General features: G+C 44.7%; 1 pseudogene; it reads right to left on the bottom strand.

The window, feature by feature from the left end:
- Nucleotides 1-1,566: 1,566 nt before the first annotated feature.
- LOC105727812 (keratin, type II cytoskeletal 8-like) lies at nucleotides 1,567-8,809 on the bottom strand (annotated as a pseudogene).
- Nucleotides 8,810-23,407: the final 14,598 nt, after the last annotated feature.

The raw sequence follows: 23,407 nt of genomic DNA, 5'->3' as shown, positions 1-23,407 counted from the left end.
CTACTGTTTCACCTGCAGGATGTCAAGCTTTTGAGCCCAAACCTGTGTGCTGGTTCATGGCTTCCTAAGTGCGGTAGTGGAAGTCAAAGTTTTTCTTCTTAAAAAATATAATCTCGGCAATAGCCCCTCAGGGATATGTGATTACAGGTCCATGATCCCCCATCCAGAAGTTCTGAAATTCAGACAGCTTTGAAACCAAAAGCTTTTTCGTAATTCATTTGTGTAAGGGTTCTTGGGTTCTTGCCGAGTTTAAAAAGAAGAAACTGAGGCCAGCACAAGAAGATCCAATATGAATTTATTCGGCTCTTGGGCAAGGTTCTGCGGTCCGACAGGAGGGGCCAGAGAAGTCGCATGGACTCCTCTCAGACGTGGGGTTTTATAGGGAGTGGAGGCATTCAATTGGTTGTGGGAGAGCAGGGTGTGAGAAAGGCAAGCTTGCTATTGGGTAGATTTACAAGACTTCATTTGCATGCAAGTCTTGTCTGCTATTGGATAGAGTTACAAGACTTCGTTTGCATACAAGACTTGACTGCTATTGGGTAGAGCTACAAGACTTCGTTTGCATACAAGACTCGACTGCTATTGGGTAGAGCTACAAGACTTTTTTTTTTGCATTTTGGTGGGGTTCCTTAAGGGAGGGCTAGGCTGTGCGAGGGGGGTGGACGTGTCCGAGCTCCCGGAGAGGAGGGGCGGTGTCCGAGCCCCCGGCGAGGTGACCGGCCTTACAATTTGGTGGCAAAACCCGACTTGACCTGAATTAATGTAAGCTCATCGTCATCTCGTTGCCTCCCTTGGGATGAATTGTCATACACTGCTGCAGAAATGCTCATGTGATGATTTGCTGGGGGGCTGGCCCAGACTCCACTGAGCTGTCAGCAACTATGTTACCTTTCTAAACTCTGAAAAATTCTGAGTTCTAGAACACATCTGGCCCTCCAGATATTTCAGATGAGGGCTTGAGGATCTTTTTCTATTCTTTTTTTTTCTTTTTTCTTTTTTTTTTAAAACAGGGTCTTGCTGTGTCATCCAGGCTGGAGTAATAAGCCATGCAGTGGCACGATCACAGCTCACTGAAGCCATGAACTCCTGGTCTCAAGTGATCCTCCCACCTCAGCCTCCTGAGTAGCTGGAACTACAGACTGCCATGTCCAGCGAATTCTTTTATTTTTTGTGGAGACAAGGTCTCACTGTGTTGCCCAGGCTGGTCTGGTACTTCTTGGCCTCAAGGGATCCTTCTGCATTGGCCTCCCGAAGTGCTGGGATTACAGGCATCAGCTACCACACCTCGCCTTTTGTTATTATTTTTGACCATTTTTACTAAGGACCAGAGCAAAGTATACAAACCCACCAGATTTTATTCAAGAGTGACTTTTATTTAAATAACCTTTATTTGAGAGCTTTTCAGAAGCTCCCTTGTTCACTGAGAAGTAAGAATAACAAGCCCAAGGCCATCCATACCTGTCCAGCTCTAACTGAAGGTGGGCCCAGGGGTTTTGGTGGCCACTGAATCAATTTCCTGGAATTATGGGTTTTGACTTTGCATTGTAGAACATTCCTGCCCAGTGCTCATGCCCCAGAATGCGGAGCCTGTGTGTCTCTGTGATAACGGTAGCATGTAGGACTAAGAGGGTTGAAGGTGAGAACAGGAGAGGACATTGGGGCTGTAGCTAAAAGAGCAGAAGAGAAACAGGAATTATGCTCTTCCAGTTCCTTTCCTGAAACCCCTGAAAACAGCAATTACTTTTGTTCACGCTATTTTCAACATAATGCAAAAGCACAAACTTTACATATTCTGAATGCACAAATTCCACATTGTCTTCTCTTCCTTCTTCACTATTTAAGTGAAATAAAATACTCAATGAGATATAGACCTGGTCATATTTAAAATTACAAGTTCGGAGTTGCAAAGGAACAGTACCTCTGAATAACTGACTTGTCTCTCAGTATTTCTGAGAATCTATTCTAACATTGAAAACCCCATTCATCCACTTTGATGTGGAGCCGAATAGGTGAGCATCATTTTACCACCATTTGTTTAGCTGTACCTTGGCAAATGTCAAGTTCGAGTCTGGATATTTGGACTGTGGGGGGCAAAATGAGGTCAGCAGCCTCCTGATGGGCTTTCTGTCTGGCTGACAGCACCTTATGGACCTTCGCTCAGCTCATAGATAAGGTCGATGCGTGACTCTTGGAGAAACATCAGTTGAATAAGGCTTCTGTCTGCTTTCTTCTTTTAGGGATAAATATCAGAGATCAGCTGATGCAGAAGATCCTCACCACAACTCCAGCTTCAGAGCTTAACCTAAGAGCAAACTCAGTGAAGACTTGGAGCATTTAAAGTGAAAACAGGCCAGGCATGGTGATGCATGCCTGTTATACCAGAGCTTTGGGAGGCCAAGGCAGGTGGATCACTTGAGCCAGGGAGTTCAAGTCTAGCCTGAGTGACATGGCAAGACCCTGTCTCTACAAAGATATTACAAAATGTAGCCAGAAATGGTGGTGTGCACCTGTAGTCCCAGCTACTGGGGAGGCTGAGGTGGGAGGATTGCCTGAGCCCAGGAGGACAGAGTTGCAGTGAACTGAGACGATGCCACTGCACTCCAGCCTGGGTGACAGAGGGAGACCCTGTCTCAAAAAAATAAATAAAATAAAGTGAAAACAACTAAAATATTTCTATATTTTGTCCTTCCCAAATTATTCTCAAATTTACAGCCTATCCAGGGCTGTGTCTCATCCATTCCCTCTCATTGATTATAATCTTTGGCCGAGCACACGGTTGGGTGATCCCAATTCTGACACATTGGTGGGAAGCCGAGAGAAATGAAAACAAAATCAGTCTCTTTTGAATTTAATTCAATTTTACAAACAAATTGTGTACCTCTTTGGCTTGGTACTAGGGATACACGGACTAGGAATCACAGTCAAGTCAAAGGAAGAGACCACTCACTCTCAAAAATAAGAAGTCGCACAAGACGTTACAAGAGCAAATGGGAGAGACACACTCCCCTTACCCTTATTGGAGAGAAGATCAGGGAAGACTTCCTGGAGGAGATGGCAGCGTATACTTAGTCCTGAAGACTGAACGTAGTTACTCAGGCAACGGGGATGAGGAGAGGATGAAGATAGTGTATGCAGAGAACAGTTTACGCAAAGGTTCTGAGGAATCTTTGGTTTGGATGATACAGCATGTAATTTGTTTTAAATACTTCAGCATTGACTGAGAGATGTGTGTTCATTTTAATCAACACCTTAGGAATGATTTGCTAACACGTGAAGTACCCTGATGAGGGATTCACACTCCAGAATGTTTCATTAGCTTTGAAAGGCTCTAATTGGAAGTCCACACTCTAGAGGTAGCTTCTGCAAGAGCTTCGGCAATCTTTATCTTCCTTCAGCACCAGGGCGTCTATTCATTTGTATAATGGGTTTGGAAATCATTTTTCATTGATGAAATGAGTTGTTCACAAGATGTATGGATGGCTAAGAATATGATAAGGGCCCTCCATGCTTGTGTGCACAATGTAAGAATTTTTCAAGCTCAACAGCTTACACCCTTCATAATGTCCCACCAAGCTTAAGACTCCATCTGGTCTAATGCCACACACACACAGATGATTCTATGCTGTCTGGCCTGAATCTGACTAGTAACCCACGTGAATTCTGTGACTAGAAAATTTTCTTACGTGAGATGTGTGTCACACAGAGAGCAAAGATCTCATCAAGCTTAGACAAATACTTTCGTGTTATTTTAGTGCCTGCTTATTAGTAAATGTTTGTATATATAGCAGAATTTGGTCTGGGTCTTGCTTTCAGTGCAATCTACCCATACCCCTTGGTTGGGCAGCCATAGTAGAGGGGATCCTAATCCTCATCCCATTTTAACTAAGGTAGGCCATAGATACCTTTCAAAAAGAGCCTAAGAATTATGAGCAGCCAAATTGGCTGCAGTCTGTTTTCCACAGCATGGCTCCTTGGTTTGTTTTTAATAGTGCTAGCCATCCTTTCCCGCCACTCCAGGGAGGGAGTTATCCAAGGTGGCTCAATTCAACTGGGCAGCAGGAAGGAGCAGAATCCCATGGAAAGGTGCCCAAGGTCTACCAGGAAGTCAATACCAGTTCTGACAAATCTGCTGGGTAATGCAAGGACAAAAAAAAAAAAAAAAGAAGAAGACTGCTTGGTGACTGGGAGAGCTGCAAGAAGGATGGAAAGGGGTGTGAGGCCCTGGTTAGGATGAGCGGGTCAGGACTGAGGCTGTGAATAGCAGGTCATTGCCACAGCACACCTTCATCGTGGTGCCAGAACACAGCATGCGGGCTTCAAGGAGCCACTCCCAGCTGGACAGCAGCCAGCTACCCACGGCCAAGCTTATTACCTATTGCTCCTCCAGCACCTCCTGAAATCTGCCCTGCCTCTATGTCTTCCATTCAGCTAATGGCACCACCCTCCACATGGGAATTACCCTGGGCACCTCCAATGTCACCTCCCCAATTTTAATCAATCACAAGTCTAAAAGCTTCTATCAACAAAATATCTCTTGACTCCATCCTAACTGACTTACAACCAACTGCCTTGGTTCCGGGCCTGTCATCTCTCCTGTGGGCTACAGTCCACACTACAAGATCCTCCTTGCTGGTCTTCATGCCTCTATCCCATGTCTCAGCTGCCTTTCTAAAGTACAGATTAAAACCCTGTGGAGATGCCGCCATTATCCCCAGTACATCAAATTCTAGAGCATAGGTTGTTAGAACTGTTTTGATTGCAATGGGGTTAGAGACCTAACGAGGACTAGCTTGAGTGAAAAGAGGAAATTGATTGGTTTACCTAACTGAATTATAGGAAATAAAAGGGTTGTGCCTCAGGGACTGGAATCAAGGACTCAAACATCATTGGAATTCTTCCTGTGTGTGCTGTCAGTGTTGTCTTCTCCACGCACCTGGATCGTAACCTGTGGCAACTTGGGCCTCACAAATGCTCAGTTGCACCCATCTTTTTTAAGTTCCAGTTTGAAAAATCCCAGGGAGGGCCTCCTATTAGTCTGGTTGGTATAATGGACCCATCTCTAGTCTAAGGAATATGCCTGGGATGGGGTCACCATGACTGACTCTATATGCCCCTGTACAGGGGCTAGAGCATGATACATCATTAATATTGATGACAATGGCGGCACTTAGATAACCCACCCAAGGTCTGGCCATGAAAACATAGCTGAATAATTTTCTCCCTGGTCAGCTAATCCCTAGCAATAAGACACAGGAGTTAAGCCCTTAGGCTCTGGAGTTAGAAGTGTGTGGGTTCAAATTCCAGTTCTCCCAATTGTTAGTTGTGTGACCTTGGACAGTGTGCATAGCCCCAGTGAACTTCAGTTTCCTGATCTGTAAAATGGGGAGGGAAGTTGAATGATACTGTGTGAAAATTTTAGGAGGCAGGGCATTGAGAGCACTTACAACACAGCCTGGCTCTCGGTGTGCTCTTGTTAGCTCTTCCTGCTCCCAGCAGCCTTGGCATGAGTGGGCAGCCTTCAGAAGGCAGCAGGGCCTCAGGCTACTGCCTGCTGCCAGAAGAATGAGATCAGGGTTAATCAGAGGAACAGACTGACCTGATTCCCAGCACTCCAGTGAAGTGACCCATCTGACACCTTGGGGAAGATAGTGCCAGGAAGAGGAGTTGCTTGGCACATGACATTCTCCATAAGGAAAGGCTGAGGGGTCCTTTCAGAGCGCTTTTGTCTCCCTGCCAGAGGAGAACAACATCTGGGAGGAAGTATTTCTTTAGCTTCGTGCTTATATTGCCGCCAGCCTTGTGGGTCATAGCCTGGAATCATCTCTTTATTAAATAATAATTAAGAGGCCCCTGTAAAAGGAATCTGGGTCTAATTACCTGACTCATTAAGCTACCCAGTTGAAACTGGGAGGCTCTTTTGCTGCTGTGTCCCCACTCTAAAGCAATTTTCACATTTCTGGAAGTAGCAAGTGGAGTTTCACTTTCCTGGGGGGCTCAGAATCAAGGTTCTGTGTTTAAATATACACATCACTCAAGAAGGCTCCCACCAAGCATCCCACTCAAAGAGTTTCTCGTTCTCCAAGATCTAAATTGGTCTTGGAATGGAGAACACAAGGAAGGGCCGAGGGACCAGCTGGGCAAGGAATCAGCTCATTAGTAGCCTCTACAGAGGTGTTGAAATTGAGCAAGTTAAAAGCTTATTAGTTTAAATGAGACTTTTCACAAACAAGGGGAAATGTTTAGGTGGGAAGCAAATGTAATCATTTTGTGATGGAGTATAATTTGATAATTAATGGGGAAGTTGTCAGTATAATCTTGAGAAAGCCCCAAGAAATGAAGAAATCTGTCTTTATTAAGGGAAACTCAGGAGAAAAAGTTATTGGAATGCAAGCAATTCACCAGCAAGGTCCTGGTAGCAAGTCCTTATTAGATGTGTGTGTTGGGACTGTCTTTCTGCCACATCTGTGTGTGATTCTTTGTCTTGTTTCACCAGGCCCACTACCTCTCCTAATGGGAATGTAGAGAACAGAGAACACTGAAGGCAGCTGTGAAGCAAACCCAGGCTTCTTTCTTCTGTGCAGAAGGGCTGGCCAGCATCTGTTATGCTCAGCAGGAAAGCAGGGAGAGACAAGCCTAAGTGGCTCCCTGGGGCCAGCCAGGTTTTGATGCCCTAAAGCCTGTGCAGCCAGGGTTCACTTTCCCAGGGTTCAGTTTCCCGTGTGCTTCCATGGAATGTGCAAGCCCATGGAAGAGAAAGTCCATGGAATCACACTCCTAGTATCCCCCTGGGAAAAGAGGCTGGGCGGACTCCCACTTGGCCAGAACAGGAGTCCAAGAGAAAAGCCCCACAAAGTGCCTACGCACGGTGACTGAGGCAGGGGCTCTGGAGCCAGAATGCCTGGGCTCAGCTCTCCACTTGGCCACAGTTTCTCTTGACATCGAGTGTGCTATTCAAGGTCTCTGAGCTTCAGTTTCCTGGTGCCTATCTTATAGGCCCAAGCATGGAAAGAGTAATTCTATGTAAAGGACCCACAGCAATGCCTGGTACTGAAGGTCTGCTCAACAGGTGTTGTTAGCGTTTGCTGTAACTACTAGCCGTGTGGGCATCTGAGCACTGGAAATGTGGCCATTCTTGGTTGATACGTGCTGTAGGTGTAAAATGCACACAGAATTCAGACTTTGTACAAGAAAGAGAATATAAAACATCTCATTGGTAATTTTTATATTGATTACATATTGAAATGATAGTGTTTTTAATATATTGAGTTAAATAAATATATCAAGATTAGTATTGCCCACTCTTCTTACTTTTCTTATCATAGTAAAAGGCACATTGCATAAAATTTACCCTCTTAACCACTTTTAAGTGTACAGTTCAGTAGTGTTAAGTATATTCACATTGTGGTGAAACAGATCTCCAGAACTTCACCTTGCAACTCTGAAACTCTATACCCATTAAACAACTCCCCATATGCCCCTCTCTTCAGCTCTGGCAACCAACATTCCACTTTTTATTTCTATGAACTTAGATATTTTAGATACCTCATATAAGTGGAATCATACAGTATTTGTCTTTTTGTGACTGACTTGTTTCGCTTAACATAATGTCCTCAAGCTTCAGCCATGTCACATCATGTGATAGGATTTACTTCCTTTTTAAGGCTGAGTAATATTCCATCCTTTTATTTTTTAAGGTGGCTTTTAGAAAATGTAAAATATGTTTGTGGTTCCTATGATATTTCTACTGGATAGTGCTAGTCTAGAACTAATAGTTCTCAACCCTATCAGTACCAACCCCTCCTTATCACAATGAATTTGTAACACTCTCTTCACTCCACTAAAATAAACTGTATAGATAAAATAACTTATACGCACACATAATATTTTTTTTTAAAAAAAAAAACAATATAATGGCCTAACTGTAAGTATAAAGAATAAAGGAAAGGAAAGGAACCTATGGAGGAAAGTATATTTTAATTTACTGTTACAGCTGCGGCTGGCGATCTCGTACTGAGCCTTGACCTCAGCGATGACGCTGTCCACGTCCAGGCAGTGGCTGTCGTCCATGGACAGCACCACAGATGCGTCTGAGATCTGGGACTGCAGCTCCCGGGTCTCCTCTTCATACAGCTGCCTGGGGAAGTGGATCTCGTCAGTTAGCCCTTCAGGCGAGACTCCAGCTCTACCTTGTTCATGTCAGCTTCATCCATATCCGTCCTGATGAGGACAAATTCATTCTCCATCTCTGTACGCTTACTGATCTCATCCTCATACTTGTTCTTGATGTCCTCCACCAGCCCCTGCATGTTTCCAAGCTCCACCTCCAGCTTCAGCTTCTCCTGACCCAGAGTCTCCAGCTGCCCCCTAAGGTTGTTGCTGTAGCTCTCGAACATGCTGACCATGTTGCTCTGAGTCGTCTTATGCTGCTGCAGGAGGCTCCACTTGGTCTCCAGCATCTTGTTCTGCTGCTCCAGGAACCGTTCCTTGTCTGTGAAGGAGGCAAATTTGTTGTTGAGGGTCTTGATCTGCTCCTTCTCCTGGGTGGGCACAGCCTGGATGTTGGGGTCTACTTCCAGGTTAAGGGGGCTCAGCAGGCTCTGGTTGACCATGATGGGGTGATGCCTCCCATGCCACTGGCCCTACCATAGCCTCCGCCCAGGCCACTGCAGAAGCTGCTGCTACCCTCTCAGGAGAAGCTTGAGGAGCTGATGCGGGCATCAGGCCCACTCCTGTAGCAGTGGCTGCTGTGAGCCCAGGGGCCAGAGGTGAACATCATCTTTTAGGACTTCTGGGTCACCCTGATGGACATGGTGGAGGCAGGAGTGGAGGCAGGCAGGCTGAAGTAGGTGGAAATTCCAGAAGGAGCAGAGGAGGAGCTGCAGACACTGGCTGGGAAGCATGGGGATGACCTGCACATACAAAGACAGAGATCTCCGAGATGAACTGGAATATCAGCCAGCTCCAGGCTGAGACTGGGGGCCTCAAAGGCCAGCGGGCATCCCTGGAGGCCACCATCATGATGCCAGCAGCGTGGGGAGCTGGCCGTTAAGGATGCCAACGCCAAGCTGTCTGAGCTGAAGGTTGCCCTGCAGTGGGCCAGGCAGGACACGGTGGCAGCTGCATGAGTACCAGGAGCTGATGAGGATCAAGCTAGCCCTGGACATTGAGATCGCCACCTACACGAAGCTGCTAGAGGGCGAGGAGAGCCGGCTGGAGTCTGGGATGCAGAACAGGAATATCCCTACGAAGACCACCAGTGGCTATACAGGTGAACTCTGCCTATGAGGGCCTCACAAGCCTGGGTCTCAGCTACGACCTGGGCTCCAGCTTTGGCTCTGGCACAGGCTCCAGCTCCTTCAGCCGCACCAGCTCCACCAAGGCTGTTGTTGTGAAGAAGATCGAGCCCCACGATGGAAAGCTGGTGTCCCAGTCCTCTGATGTGCCCAAGTGAACAGCTACGGCAGCCCCTCCCAGCCTGCCCTTCCTGCGGCTGCCCCAGAGCCCGGGAGGGAGGCCGCTGTGCAGGGGAGCACAGGGAACGGGAGACCCACCTGAGACTCAGCCCTAGCCCTCAGCCCACCCTCCGGGGAGTTTACTGCCTGGGAGCCCCCTTGTCCATGCCTCCAGCTACAAAACAATTCAATTGCTTTGTTTTGTTTTGTTTTGTTTTTTGTTGTTTTTTGTCCAAAATAAAACTTCAGCTAGCTCTGCAAAAAAAAAAAAAAAATTACTGTTAGACATGAGCACTTAATACAAAACAATCAGATGCTTCAATGAATATGTAAAATTACCATTAATGGGATAGATATCAATGCAGAGTAGTAACTCAAATTTTAGGAGTGATGTTGCCAGCAGAAATGTGATTTCCTGAAATGGAACAGCTCAGTCAAATTCCAACAAAACAAAGTATGATTTTCTCTCTATGTATGTGACTATAGTCCTCTGAAAATGCATATAAATTTAAATGAAGCAAAATATATAGGTATATATGGAGCCTATAATTAGGTTATGAGCTCAGAGACATCAAAATAGATTTTTCACCTAAATGAATGCCCAATGGGTTATTTACAAATCAAGAGGACCCCAGAGAAATTTTTGACTTTGCAGAGCTGGCCTATGCTTGCCGAAGATCTGTTTCCCTGTGTCCCAGTGTATCTATTGAAGGCCTATAGCATCCTTCAACCCCTGGGACAACCAGAAGTATCCCCTCTATTTTCCAGTGCTCTCCCATGGAGGCAGCAGAGCCTCCACTGAGAAGCAGCGGTACTGAATTGTGAGACATGCAGTGTAGTGATCCCAAAGGTTCACTGTTCAGGAGCTGCTCGGCTTTTCTTCCCAGTGGTCCCATGCATCCACAGTCCCCACCATGGTTTTCAGCAACTCAGTGTGAGGTGAGCCCCCTGGTCCAGCACTGACCACTCTCCAGCAGACCAGAAGCCTAGATGCTGAAGTGTCTCCAGAACTTTGAACACAACAGACTCAGCCTTTTTCCCTTTAAACCCATGCCTTTCCCTGACATCCAAGTTTTAATGTCACCAGTGTTTTCTCAGGACAAGAAATTTACTTTCCTCTCCCTCCCACCCCGCCCCTGATGACCCTTACCTAAGGCAGAATCACCACAGCCTGTTCTCTTTCCCCATGGTCTCTCATTTCCCCTGCTTCCAGCTTCCCTGCCCTCCCTTGGATCTGCAGTTTTCTCAGTGGTCTGGCGTAGCTCTTCCTCCCTCTAGTCTGCCACCGCCCGTCCATCCTGTTTGTTCATCACAGCCTGTGAAAACTGGGAAGCATGAGGTCAGCGTTCAGTTTTTACAATCAGGTGCAATCTTCCTCTACAGTCCTCCAGAAGTATCCACCAAGAGCTCTTCCCTCTCATCTGAGTGAGAGGCAGCATAGACTAGTGGACAAACTCAGGCTGGGATCAGCAAGAGCTATCCTGTATTGACCTAGCCCTACACAGTCACGTGTTGCTGAATGATGGGATATGTTCTGAGAAATGTGTCTTTAGGTGATTTTGTCATTGTGTGAAACATCATAGAGCGAACTTACACAAACCTAGGTGGTATGAGCCTACTACACACCCAGGTCATGTGGAAAAGCCTATGGCTCCTAGGCTAAAAACTTGTACAGCATGTTACCATACTGAACACTATAGGCAACTACAACACAGTGGTGTTTGTATATCTAAGCACATCTACACATAGAAAAGGTGCAGTAAAATATGGGATAAAATATTTTAGTGGTACATCAGTATAGGGCAGCTCCATTATAATCTTATGGGACCACCATTGTGTATGTGGTCATTGACTGAAATATGGGTTTCTTTTTTTCTTTTGTTTTTTTTAGAAACAGGGTCTTTCTCTGTCACCTGGGCTGGAGTGAAGTGGTGTGATCATAGCTCACTGCAACCTTGAACTCCTGGGCTCAAGCCATCTTCCCACTGCAGCCTCTCCAGGTAGCTGGGACGATTAGGCATGAGCCACCATGCCCGGCTAATTTTTTTCTATAGAGATGAGGTCTTGCTATATTGCCCAGGCTGGTCTCAGACTCCTGGGGCCTCAAGTGATCCTCCTGCCTCAGCCTCCCAATGCTCTGGGGTTACAGGCATGAGCCACTGCTCCTGGCCTGAAACATGGGTTCCTGTTCAAGCTTCACTCCTTATTAGCTGCCTCTGGGTAAATGAGTTAGCTTCCTCTATGTACCTCCTTCTTCCTCTATAAAATAGGCTTCACCATATGTGCTTTGTGGTGCTGTTATAGATAATTAAGAATGTGCCTGTAAGACATCAAGGACTATCCTCGCATATAGGAGAACAGCAACTGCTGGGTCCCTAGACCGTGTTTTTTCTTCTTCCGCATTGTTCCTTCTCTCTACACACTGAGCCAAATATCTGCACAGATTTCACGTCATCTCAGTCAGACAGTTATCCCAAAACAGACCATAAGGGGAGCTAAAGCCTCATTTCACTAGACATGGACTGAGACAAAGAAATACATATTTACTAGAAAACAAAGACAGCACTTTCAATGGGCTGTACAATTCCTTAGGGCCATGAGAAGTAATAACTGATGGACACTGAGCCAGCAGGTAACTGACTGTACAGCTCTGGTTTTTCTGGGTAGGGTGGAGTGTTTGGGAACTGCAGACGCAATAGAGACTGTCGGCCCTGCCCCCTCAGTCTCGCATGCCCTCTGCACTCAGCCTCATCTGGTGAAATTCAAGCAAAGATTTCATCACATCAATTTGAAGGAGTGTGCGATGGATGCCAGCCCTGGTTGCCTAGTATCTTCTAGATATGGCTACATCAATGCTCAGGCTGTCATTCAGAACTCCAGGGCCCACCTGCTCTGGGAAGCTTTTCCCATTCTGTCACTCTCTAGCTATCCTTCCTTCTTGGAAGTCCTGAACACTCACCAAAAGCACATCTGATGAACTTCTCAGTTGGGTTTTTTGTATCCCAGTGAAATAAATTATGAATCTCTAGGGACAAGAACAGCATCTTGCACCTCTTCCCATCCCCTATAGCCCCAGGTCACAGTTATGCTAGGAGACAGGCAATAAAATGTGACACGAGTGAAGGATAGAGGTAAATGTTCACAAATTCAGGAAGAAATTTCAGAGTGTGGGGGATGAAAGAGGTTCGTTACGGGCTCACTTTCTCTGAGCTGGCCTGGGCATGGTTTTGCTTAGAGGGCAGGTGAGGTGGCCCAGCTGATGGTTTCATGGCACTTCTCTCATCAATGGGTTCTGTTCTTTCCAACACTCATGCTGGACTCTTAGAAGGATGCATCTTCCTCTGTACAGATTTTGCCACGAATTACCAGATTGAGATCAATATTAGGTGTATTCTCTGCTGACTAAAAGTTGAAGACCGTCTCAGAGTGCCTTGAGGAGATGCACTTGATCTCCCTAATACTGCTTACATCCGTTGAAGGGGAAATTCTTTTGGCATGAAGAATTCAAACATCCAAGTGGAGGCCCCTCCCCTGCCAAAAAAAAAAAAAAAAACTTTAAAAGAAAAAGAGCTCATTCCCAAAGTTGTTTCTTCCGAATATAGAACCTACTTGAAACAAAGTTTAACCTTTCTAGGGTTCAAGTTCATTTATTCTTTGCATATACAACTCAGCAGCTTCTTTATTTCTAAGAACAAAGGCTTGTTAAATGAAAAAGTCTCTAAAGTCTCCTTGCACATCAAATAGTTCTTCAGAGGAAACGCTTTGATGAGTTAAGTGTAAATGAGTAAGAAACATACGGATTAGATTTCTCATATAATACACATGGATTTAAGAATTAACAGGGAAAATCTTTTTGGAAAATGTGGTTTGGATTTGGATTCTGCCTATGCCACAGACACTGATTAAGTAAAAAAATATGGATTTTCCCAGTGTCTTGCTCCCCATCTTCAGCCTCAGGAACTAGCACTCATTCTTTCTAAAGAGTGATGTCGGATGAGCAAACGCCAAGGAGGACTTCTAAATAAGGGACACACAGATTACTAATGTTCAAAACCAAACAGGTTTTTGCAACAGATTCTCTTCCCAGTAGATTGGGTTTTAAAGCATGTTTTAGAAACACCGCTCTACTGGCTACTGTGGCTCACTCACCATGAGTAACTCCCAGCCCTGTGTTTTGGTGAGCTAAATGTACCACCCTCTGGTAACCAGAGTCTGTGGCTGGTAATCCCATTGCAGGAGGCCTCTTCCTACCCTCGGGTAGATGATTTTACCAACTGTGGCCTTGATGTGACATTATGCATGTACTACAAGTTGAACCCAATTGAGAATGTTTTCTTTGTGTCAGCACATGCTTTCATACAGTGTCGATCAGAGATTAAATAGGGTTGGAGAGGTGAAAGCCGTTGACACAGTACATGGCACATGGAAGGTGCTCACTGCATGGTGGTTCTGTCTAAAAGTAATTGAAAATTGGCTTGTTACCTCTGAGGATCAGAACTGCTCATCCTGCACAGTTTTTACTAAGGGAGGTGCTGGCTCTAAGATCCAGGCAGCCCTGCTTCCTGGCACTGACCACGCGGGGCAAACACATCTCTGTCCAGGAGATTGGAAATTGGGTGATAGAGATTCTACTTAATGGGCACTGCCGCTGGCTGGAATGCAGAGTAAGCCATAGGACCGCCACTTTTCTCCTTGGGCAAAGAGAGAGCCAGTGGAGAAAGTTCAGCTTAGACGGGAAGAAGGATGAAGCAGAAGTGCAGAGAAAACAGAAATGAGAGGCCAAATCCTCCTGCTCCAAATCAGCAGTGGGTCCTGTCAGTGCTGCTCCCACGTGTGGGACTTTTTAAAAAAACAGCTTTATCAAGACATAATTCATATACTCTGCAATTTACCAATTAAAAGTGCACAATTCCACACCATACACAAAAATCAACTCACAATGGATTAAAGACTTAAATGTAAAACCTGAAACAATAAAACTCTTAGAGGAAAACAGGGAAAGAGCTTCTAGCCATTGGTCTTGACAATGATTTATTGGATATGACACAAAAAACACAGGTAACAAAAACTAAAAGATAAGAGTGGGATTATATCACACTAAAAAGCTTCTATATGACAGAGGAAACAACCAACAGCGTGAAAAAGCACAGTACAGAATGGAAGGAAGGATCCGCAAATCATTTATCTGATAAGAAGTTAATATATAAAATATGTAAGGAACTCACACAACTCAATAGAAAAAAAACCCAAAATAAAAACAAATAACCCTATTTAAAATGTGTAAAGGACTTGAATAGATATTTCATGAAAGAAGACATACAAATGAACAACAGCTATATGAAAAGGTGCTCAACATCACTAATCATCAGGGAAATGCAAATCAGAGCTAACACCTCACATCTGTTAGAATGGCTATTTTCAAAAAACCCCAAAAGATATCAGTGTGTGGGTATGAAGGTGAGGGTGTGAAGAAAAGGGAACCCTTGTACACTGTTGGTGGAAATGTAAATTGGTGAAAACACTATGGAAAACAGTATGGAAGTTCCTCAAAAAGTTAAAAATAGAATTACCGTATGATCCAGCAATCTCACTTCTGAGTATACATCCGAAGGAGTTGAAGTCAGGATTCTGAAGAGACATCTGTACTCTCATAATCACTGCAACATTATAGTAGCCAAAATATGGAATCAACCTAACTGTCTATTAATGGATGAATGTATTTAAAATGTGGTGTATACATACAGTAGAATATTATTTAGACTTTACCAAAGAGGAAAATTATGCTGTTTGCAACAACACACATGGACCTGGAGAAAGTTATGCTAAATGAAATGAGCCAGATACAGAAGGACAAATAGTGCACAATCCCACTTTTATGAGAACTCTATAATAGTCAAACTCATAGAATCTAGAGAGTAGTACAGTGGTTAGCAGGGGCTGGGTGAGGGAAGAATGGGGAGGTATTGTTCAAAGGGTACAAAGTTCCTGATATGCAAGATGCATAAATCTGGAGATCTACTCTACAACATACAGCCGACAGCTACACTTCCGTATTGCATACTTAAAAAATCACTGAGTAGGTAGATCTTATGTTAAGTACTCTTGCCACAAATGAAAAAAATTTAATTAAAATAAATAAATACACAAAGGAGGCAGAAGGCAACTTTTGGAGGTGATGGATAAGTTTATGGCTTTGATTGTGGTGATGGTTTCATGAGTGTATACTTATCCCCATTAAATACGTACAACTTTTTGTATATCAGTCATACTTCAATACGGTGGTTTTAAAAAAATAAGGTATACAACTCAATGGTTTTTAGTATATTCACAGATATATGTAACCATCACTACAGTCAATTTTAGAACATTTTTGGTTGGGCATGGTGGCTCACGCCTGTAACCCAGCACTTTGGGAGGCCGAGGCAGGCAGATCATGAGGTCAGGTGATCGAGACCATCCTGGCTAACATGGTGAAACCCCTTCTCTACTAAAAATACAGAAAATTAGCTGGGCATAGTGGCATGCACCTGTAGTCCCAGCTATTCGGGAGGCTGAGGCAGGAGAATTGCTTGAACCTGGCAGGTGGAGGTTGCAGTGAGCCGAGATTGCACCGCTGCACTCCAGCCTGGGAGATACAGAGTGAGTCTCCGCCTCAATAAAACAAAACAAAACAAAACAAAACAAAACAAAACATTTTTATCAGTTCGGAAAGGAACTTTTGTACCTTTTAGCTATCACTCTGCCTCCTTTGCCCCCTCCCTGTAGTCCTAGGCAACCACTAACCTACTTTTTTTTTTTTCGAGACACGGTCTTGCTCTGTCACCCAGGCAATCTCCTCAATCTCCTAGGCTCAAGCCATCCTTCTGCCTCAGCCTTCTGAGTGGCTGAGACATCAGGTGCATGCCACTATGCCAGGCTAATTTTTTTGTTAATTTTTCTTTTAGAGATGGGGTCTCACTATGTTTCCCAGGCTGGTATTGAACTTCTGGGCTCTAGCAATCTTCCTGCCTCAGTCTCCCAAAGTGCTGGGAGACCTGCTCTCAGTCTCCCATTAATGCTGCCCACCACTAATCCACTTACTGTCTCTACAGGTTTTCCTCTTCTGGAGTTTCATATGAATGTCATCATATAACATGTGGCCTTTTGTGAGTGGCTTCTTTCATGATGGCATAGTGTTTTTAAGATTCATCCACACTGTAGCATGTCAGTACCTTATTCCCTTTTATGGACAATATTCCATTGTATGGATCTACTACAATTTGTTTATATTTGTTTACCTATTCATTAATTGATGGACACTTGGGTTGCTTCCAGCTTTTGGCTATTGCGAATAATGCAGCTGAAGTTAATAATAATGAGCCTTGAGGATGTTACGATGAGAAAAATAAGTTAGTCACACAAAAAAGATAAAGTATGATTCTACTTATATGAGGAATCTAAAGTAGTTAAATTCATAGAAACAGAGAATAGAATGACAATTGCTGGGAATGGGGAGGGGTGGCAAGTGGGGAGTCGTTTAATGGGTAAGAGTTTAGTTTCACAAGTTTTACACGATGAAGAAGTTCTGAAGCTCTGTTGCACAACAATATGTATATATTTAACACTACTGAAACTGTATACTTAAAAATTATTACGATGGTAAAATGTATGTTATGTGTTTTCTTTTACCACAAGTACAAACTTTACAAAACATCTGTGTTTTATTCTCCCTTCCTTCCTTGTCAATTATCTTGCAGTTCAGGCCATGGTCCATGCTGGGCTAGGCCTAACCAAGGTCAGGACCTATCTGGAGGGGCTCACAGGGCCACCGAGGAAATGCTCATCTGGACACTTCCCCTGTTCTGCAGAGCACAATGAGAGGATGAGGGCAGGTCCAATTCTCCAGTGGCCACAGCTGGAGGCCCACTTGGTAGCCAGCGGGGGCAGACTGCATGCCAGGTGCTCCCCATGAGGATGCTTCAGACCAGCTCGGGTCTTGGCATAGATTTTCTGGCTAGGCTAAAGTCACGCCCACTTCAGTCTCTCTATTTTTGCTCATTTCCAGTTGATTCCTCTTTGTGACAATCATATTGCTGCTAGGAATGGGAGAATAGACTTAAGTAGGCTTTGGGGTATAACCAAGAACACTATTTGGGAGAAAATGTTTTGAAATAAATAGGTGCAGGAAGAACCAATTTGTTCCCAAGCCTCTTACTGTGTAGTCAGAAAACCCCATATAAATATTAAATAGATTTACATTCATTCACTCTGGTGGCAACTACAAAAATAATTCTATCTGCCATTGATTGTATACTTACTATTTTTTCAAGGACTTAAAACGATCCTATTTCATTTCATCTAATAAAGCTAATATGATTATCTCCATTTCGTAGATGAGGACCTGGAGGACCAGAGAGAAACTTGCCCAAGAAGTAGAGCCAAGATTTGAATACATGCCTGTATGAGTCCAAAGGAGTCCCATATGAGTCCAAATATATGCCTGTATAAGTCATTATAAGTAATGACTCATAGAAATTGCTCCACACAGAACTCTCTTATTAGTCTATCAATATATATTAAGTGCCCACTGTGGACAAGCTCCTGCATTAGGCTGTAGTGGGAGCACCAATAGAGGTGAGAAAAAAACCGTACATGGGACATAGCCAAGGAATAGCTTTAAGTACATATAAGTATCACTGTACCATATATGAATGGGGAGGGTGAATAGATGAGTTGACTACATACAGAAGAGAACGATAAACAGTCTAGCTGTATCTTTGAATCATAGGATTTTAGAGTTGAAAGGGATCTGGGGGGTCATCTAATCCCACCTCTCACCCCAAACAGAGATCTCTTCTATAAGTATCTGTGGAAGTTCCACTGTCAACTTAAAGGCAGTGAGCCAGTTCCTTTGTTTTCCGGGTTTTTGGTTCCTGTTTTTCATTGCCAAATCTGTCTCCCTTTGAAGGATTCTCCTATTGGTCCCAGTTTTCCCCACTAATCTACAGCAAACAGTCACCCTTCTAATTGCTGTGACTGCCATTCTTCACATGAATACAGGGAAGACAAGCATGTGTTGACCACTTATTCTGCTCGAGATGCATCTCAATAGCCCCACTCAATAGGGATGATGGTTTCCCATCTAAGGACTCAGAAGATAAAAGACATTAAGAAACTTATCTAATGTCACACAGTTAGAAGCATTGGCGCAGAGATCTGAACACAAACTCACCTCTTTTCTACTACACTGAGCTGCCTCTCAAAGCCAGTTGTCAACAGCATACCCCTCATCTTCTCTTTTGCAGATCATCTAAATATCCCTGGGTTCTCCAGACTTTTCTTCTCAGGGGACGGGTTCTCTAGATGTCTCCTGATGTCAGTTATTCTCTGAATAGGCTCCAGTTTGTCAATATCCCTCTCAAAATGCACCATAAGACCAGAGTTCAATACCCAGTGTGACCAGACCATCCTGCCTGGCTTGCCTACACTGCGTGCCATTTGCTTGCCCAGGATGGCTTCACTGACTTAAGAAGCATAGTAGACCTGTCACATTTGGCTTGGGCTGATCTTGATGTAGCTGCAACCTGGGTCTACTTCATATGAGCTATTTTCAAGTCACATTTCATCCATCCTTTACTTACACCATTGCTTCTAATAAGTCTCATTAGGATCCTGTTGAATTCATTTATTGATTTTTGAGAGAGTATTTCAATTTGTTATACAGCATATTAGCAGCTTCTCTGGCTTTAGGCTCTCTAAACATTTTAGAAGTAGGTCTTCAATATTGTGATACAAGTCACCGATAAGAATGTTTAACATGCCAGGACCAAAGGCAGAGCCTTGAGACAACCATTGGAAACCTCCCACAGGATGGCAATTCATTGATTAATTCATGCTCTTTAGACACACTTGTCTACCCAGCTGCGTTTCCAATGAGCTATTTTTAACCCCACATTTCATTTCTCTACCTCCTCACAGTTTATAATAAAAGCAGGTGTTGCTAAACACCTGCTGGAATTCACCCAAAACCTCCTTTTTCCAAGTGTGTTCTGTAGAATGCTTGATCATTGGGATGATATTCAACAGGTTTTTTGGTACAGGACTTCTCAGAACCTTTAATGTGCTAATGTGTCCTGTGAATCTTCAAGACAAACTGTAATGGCACACTGCATTTCTTAAAGTTGAGGTAGGTCCTTTATTTTATTTTATTTTTGCTTAGGTGGGATTTGTACTCTGTGATTTGCTCATTTGTAGTATTCTCTTGATCTCCCAATCTGATACCTCTGTGTAAAAGCAATACAACATTAGCTCTGCATGGCTTGTTCTTAGTGAACCTCTGCTAATGCCCAGTGATCAATGCTTGCTTCTATAAAGATGGCCACAGACCACCCTTTAATAATCTGCTCTAGAATTTTACTGTGGATTAAAACCAAGCTTTTTGACCTGCAGTTTTCAAAATCTACCTTTTCTCTCCTCTCTCCTGATTCAATACTTTCTTGTTTCTCAGGGTTTAACCCACTGCAACTATGACCTTCAGCACCATGATATTTACTGCACCTGACACAGTCAGCTGCCATCGTGGGCTTCAGTTCTCTTCTACCCATGTATGCCCTGCCTTTTCTAGTTTGAATGAGATTCTCTTAATGGAGAACATAAAACAAAATCTAAACAACTCAGGTTCATGGTGAAGGCAGATTCCTTACTGATGCTCCCTCAGACGTCCATGTTACTCACAAAAGGAGGTAGATGCCATGGGGGTAACAAGCTAGCCTGGGTGTCTTGCTACAGAACTGTTCTGATTGAGAATTAACGGCTGAAGATGAGCTTCCTAGTGGCAGGGTAGGGGAAAGGTATGATGAAAAAGACCCTGATGAATATTCCAACAATGGAAACAGTCCAGAATGGCTGGGGACAGAGGTGAGGGGAGAAAGCGACTAGGGGCACAAGGGAGGGCCAGAGTGTGGCTTATGAGCTCTGATAAAGAGCTAAGAGAAACCACAGAAGGAACTACAGCAGTGAGAGAGACACAATCAGATTGAACTCTTTTCCAAGGAGTGAACACCCATTCTTTTGTCTCCCATTCTTGTTCTATATGTGGAGTTTGTAAGCTCTGCCCACTTCCTTTTAAATGATACTCCTTTGTCTTTTCTAAACACCTCAAATCACCCCAGGGTTGGCCACTCCTGACACTCTACTTTTACAGGGTTTTTGCCACTTTTTTGATTAGTATTCTCGGTTGGGTGCATCTTATTTTTGTATATACATGCCCTTTAAAATTCTGAACTGTTTAGTCAGTGATCGAAGGCTTCAGAGAGTGGAGCTGGCTTCTGAAGATGAGAAACGTGCTGTGTCAGGAAAGGGAAAAAGACGTTTGGTAGCGATGACACATTCCCTAAGTGTATGAAGCCCCGAGGTTGCACAAGCACCGTATGGTTCCTCTTCAGTGGCTCATGGGTGGACGTGGTGTTCAAGGACAGGAAGCAAGGAGTAGGAACCTGAAGGTGGCCTGAACCCTGGCTCTATCACCAGCTGTGTGGCCCTGGCCAAGTCATTGCACTATTCCAGGCCTCAGTGTCTTGACCTATGCAATGTCAGGGGTTCGAGCAAGGCTGACCCGGAGCCCCCTCCTTCAGACTTCTTCATGGCTCCTTGTCTCCTCTGCTTGCATGTGCACGTGTTACCAGGTGACCGCTATGTCATGCAGGGTGTTCTGCCAGCCAGGCCTCAGCCTCCTTCTTGAACTGCTTGCAAGTCAGAAGCTGAGCTGCAGATACAGCATCTGGGAGCAACTCTCTTTGGATCAGAAAGAAGGTGAAAATGTGCTATCCTGTTTTATTTCCCCAGTCATCTTTTAATGCAGCCTGGTCTCTGGCTTCCATCAGCTGAAGAGATCAGTAGGCGGATTATGGGATTGTAATCTTACAGAACAACGAGTCCACCTCTCCCTGTGGCCAAGTGAATGATTCACGTTTGGCTCAGTTAACACTTGGGAGAAGTCAGATTAACACAGTCACTTGCTTGGAAACGGAGGTTGTTGCACATAGGGCTGGCTTTTTTGAGGGAGCAAATTTTCAAAAAACACAAATGTATTTTGTACAGGGATAAAATGTTCTCAGTGGTCCATCATTGCCTGTCAGGAAAGCTTGCAGTAAGCAGATGCAGGAGGGAAGATCATTTAATAGTTCCCCAAACTAAACTCATCACAGCAGGCTAGAGTTGGCAGGATGAAACATAATTAGTTCAGTCTGGGGAGAACCACCAATGGAAGTGCCTTTTCTTTAGGACTCTTTTTTTGATTAGAGCGGTAACTAAGCCTCAAGACACAGAGGGAAGAATGTCTTCCCTAGATGCAGCCTAGACCCTGGGGCTCAGCAAAGCTCCGGAAAACCCCCACAAACATTGCCATCCCCTCTGAAAACCAGAGGGGCGGTGAATTCCACCAGGAAGGAAGCCGTGCTCGTATGGAACTGTCAGACGCAATGAAGCAGATCCAGTCAGCAACCTATGGGGGAAGAGCCACAACACTGGAACTGGGGGACCTGCTGAAGCAGAATGTTTTGTTTTGCTTCTGTGGCCCAGCGAAGCACCCACTTGCAATACTCTCCGTTAGCAAGTGGTTCCGGGGAGGTGACAAATCTCCAGAGGCCGATGGTCCCACCTCTTTCCCTTTGAGGTAGCCCTGATGGGAAGGAATCTCCTGGATGGACTGGGTTGGTTCTGGGTGGATACCAAGGCCACAAACAAAACTTCCTCGTGTGTCAAGGGGTTGCCTGGCTGGAAAACTGGGCTCCATGTGGGGCAAGGGCTGGGTCTGGAGTAGACTGTGTTCGAGGCTTGAACTTCCAACATCCCTGGCACAGTCTTGTACTTTGGGAGTGACTTCTAGGCATGGTGCCACCCAGCTGCCCAAGCTGAAACACTATTGCTGTGGAGTGGAATGGAAAGAAGTATCCTGCCAGAGTGGACAAGCATTCGCTGCCCTGGGATGAGCCTGTGGAGCAGAGTCCCTACCTCACAGTGCCCCCAGGTTGCTGGGACTCCCCAGTTCTCCAACCCCAGTGGGTGAAATAAATCCCCAGTGTTAGGCGAATTTGGGTGGGGTGGAAGAAGGCCTCAGCAGGGATATGCTACCCTTCCTGCTGGTAATGGTATCTTGGAATTTGAGCAGTTAATTGGAAAAATGTGAGGTGTGGCTTACTTGAATTCCAAGCAGGTGAAGTGAGTTATCCTGGTTATATTAGAGGTGGATTCACTGTGAAGTTAATGAAGCTACGCTCTTGAGTACTTCACTTCCCTTGCATGGGCCTCTTCTAAGACCCTGGGAATTAGCCTAGCGATGGGGCCACATGGCATTCATTTTAGCAAAATTTCAAGAGTAAGAGCTTTTGATATTATTTTTATTTTTATTAAAGAACCTCTAGAATTGTGAACCCCAAATGGAGAGCCTCACAAAACCTGAAGTTTGAGTTATACCCATGAGCTAGTATCCAAGGGAGAAAATCATGGCCTTCTTTGGGCTCTGGCAAGATGAAAGCAGGTACTGGGGGAGGAGAGTGGATGCCTCAGCACCTGTCCCAGCTCAAGTACTGATGATCAGAAAGTGGTCCTCAGTCACTACCTCTAAAGAAGGAAAGTTCTAAGAAACTTGGAAATCAGGTATTTTCTGATTAGCATGCCAAAGCAGGGGCTATTAATTTCTACTGTTGATGAAGAGTTTATTAACAAAAAAGTAAACAATGCCAGGTGTGGGCCCTCAAACGCAGCTGAATGTGTCAGCTAAAGAAGTGGAGGTGAGGCCCCAACTGCCAGATGCGGGATGAGGGGCACCTGGGCCAGAGGACCCTTAAGTACAGCATTTCTGCAGAATCAGAGGGAGCTGGAACAACGCACACCACAAGTGTCACATCCAGGAAGGGCTAGTCTATGCCCTCTGTCCTGCAATCTCACTCCAAGAGCATTTACTGAACACCGGCTGC

This window comes from Aotus nancymaae, unplaced genomic scaffold (genome assembly GCF_030222135.1).
Source record: "Aotus nancymaae isolate 86718 unplaced genomic scaffold, 86718_ANA_hifiasm-v0.15.2.pri h1tg000036l, whole genome shotgun sequence".
In the NCBI taxonomy this organism is placed as follows: Eukaryota; Metazoa; Chordata; class Mammalia; order Primates; family Aotidae; genus Aotus; species Aotus nancymaae.
The sequence above is the reverse complement of the archived record's forward strand: the minus strand, read 5'-3'. Positions and strand labels throughout refer to the sequence as shown.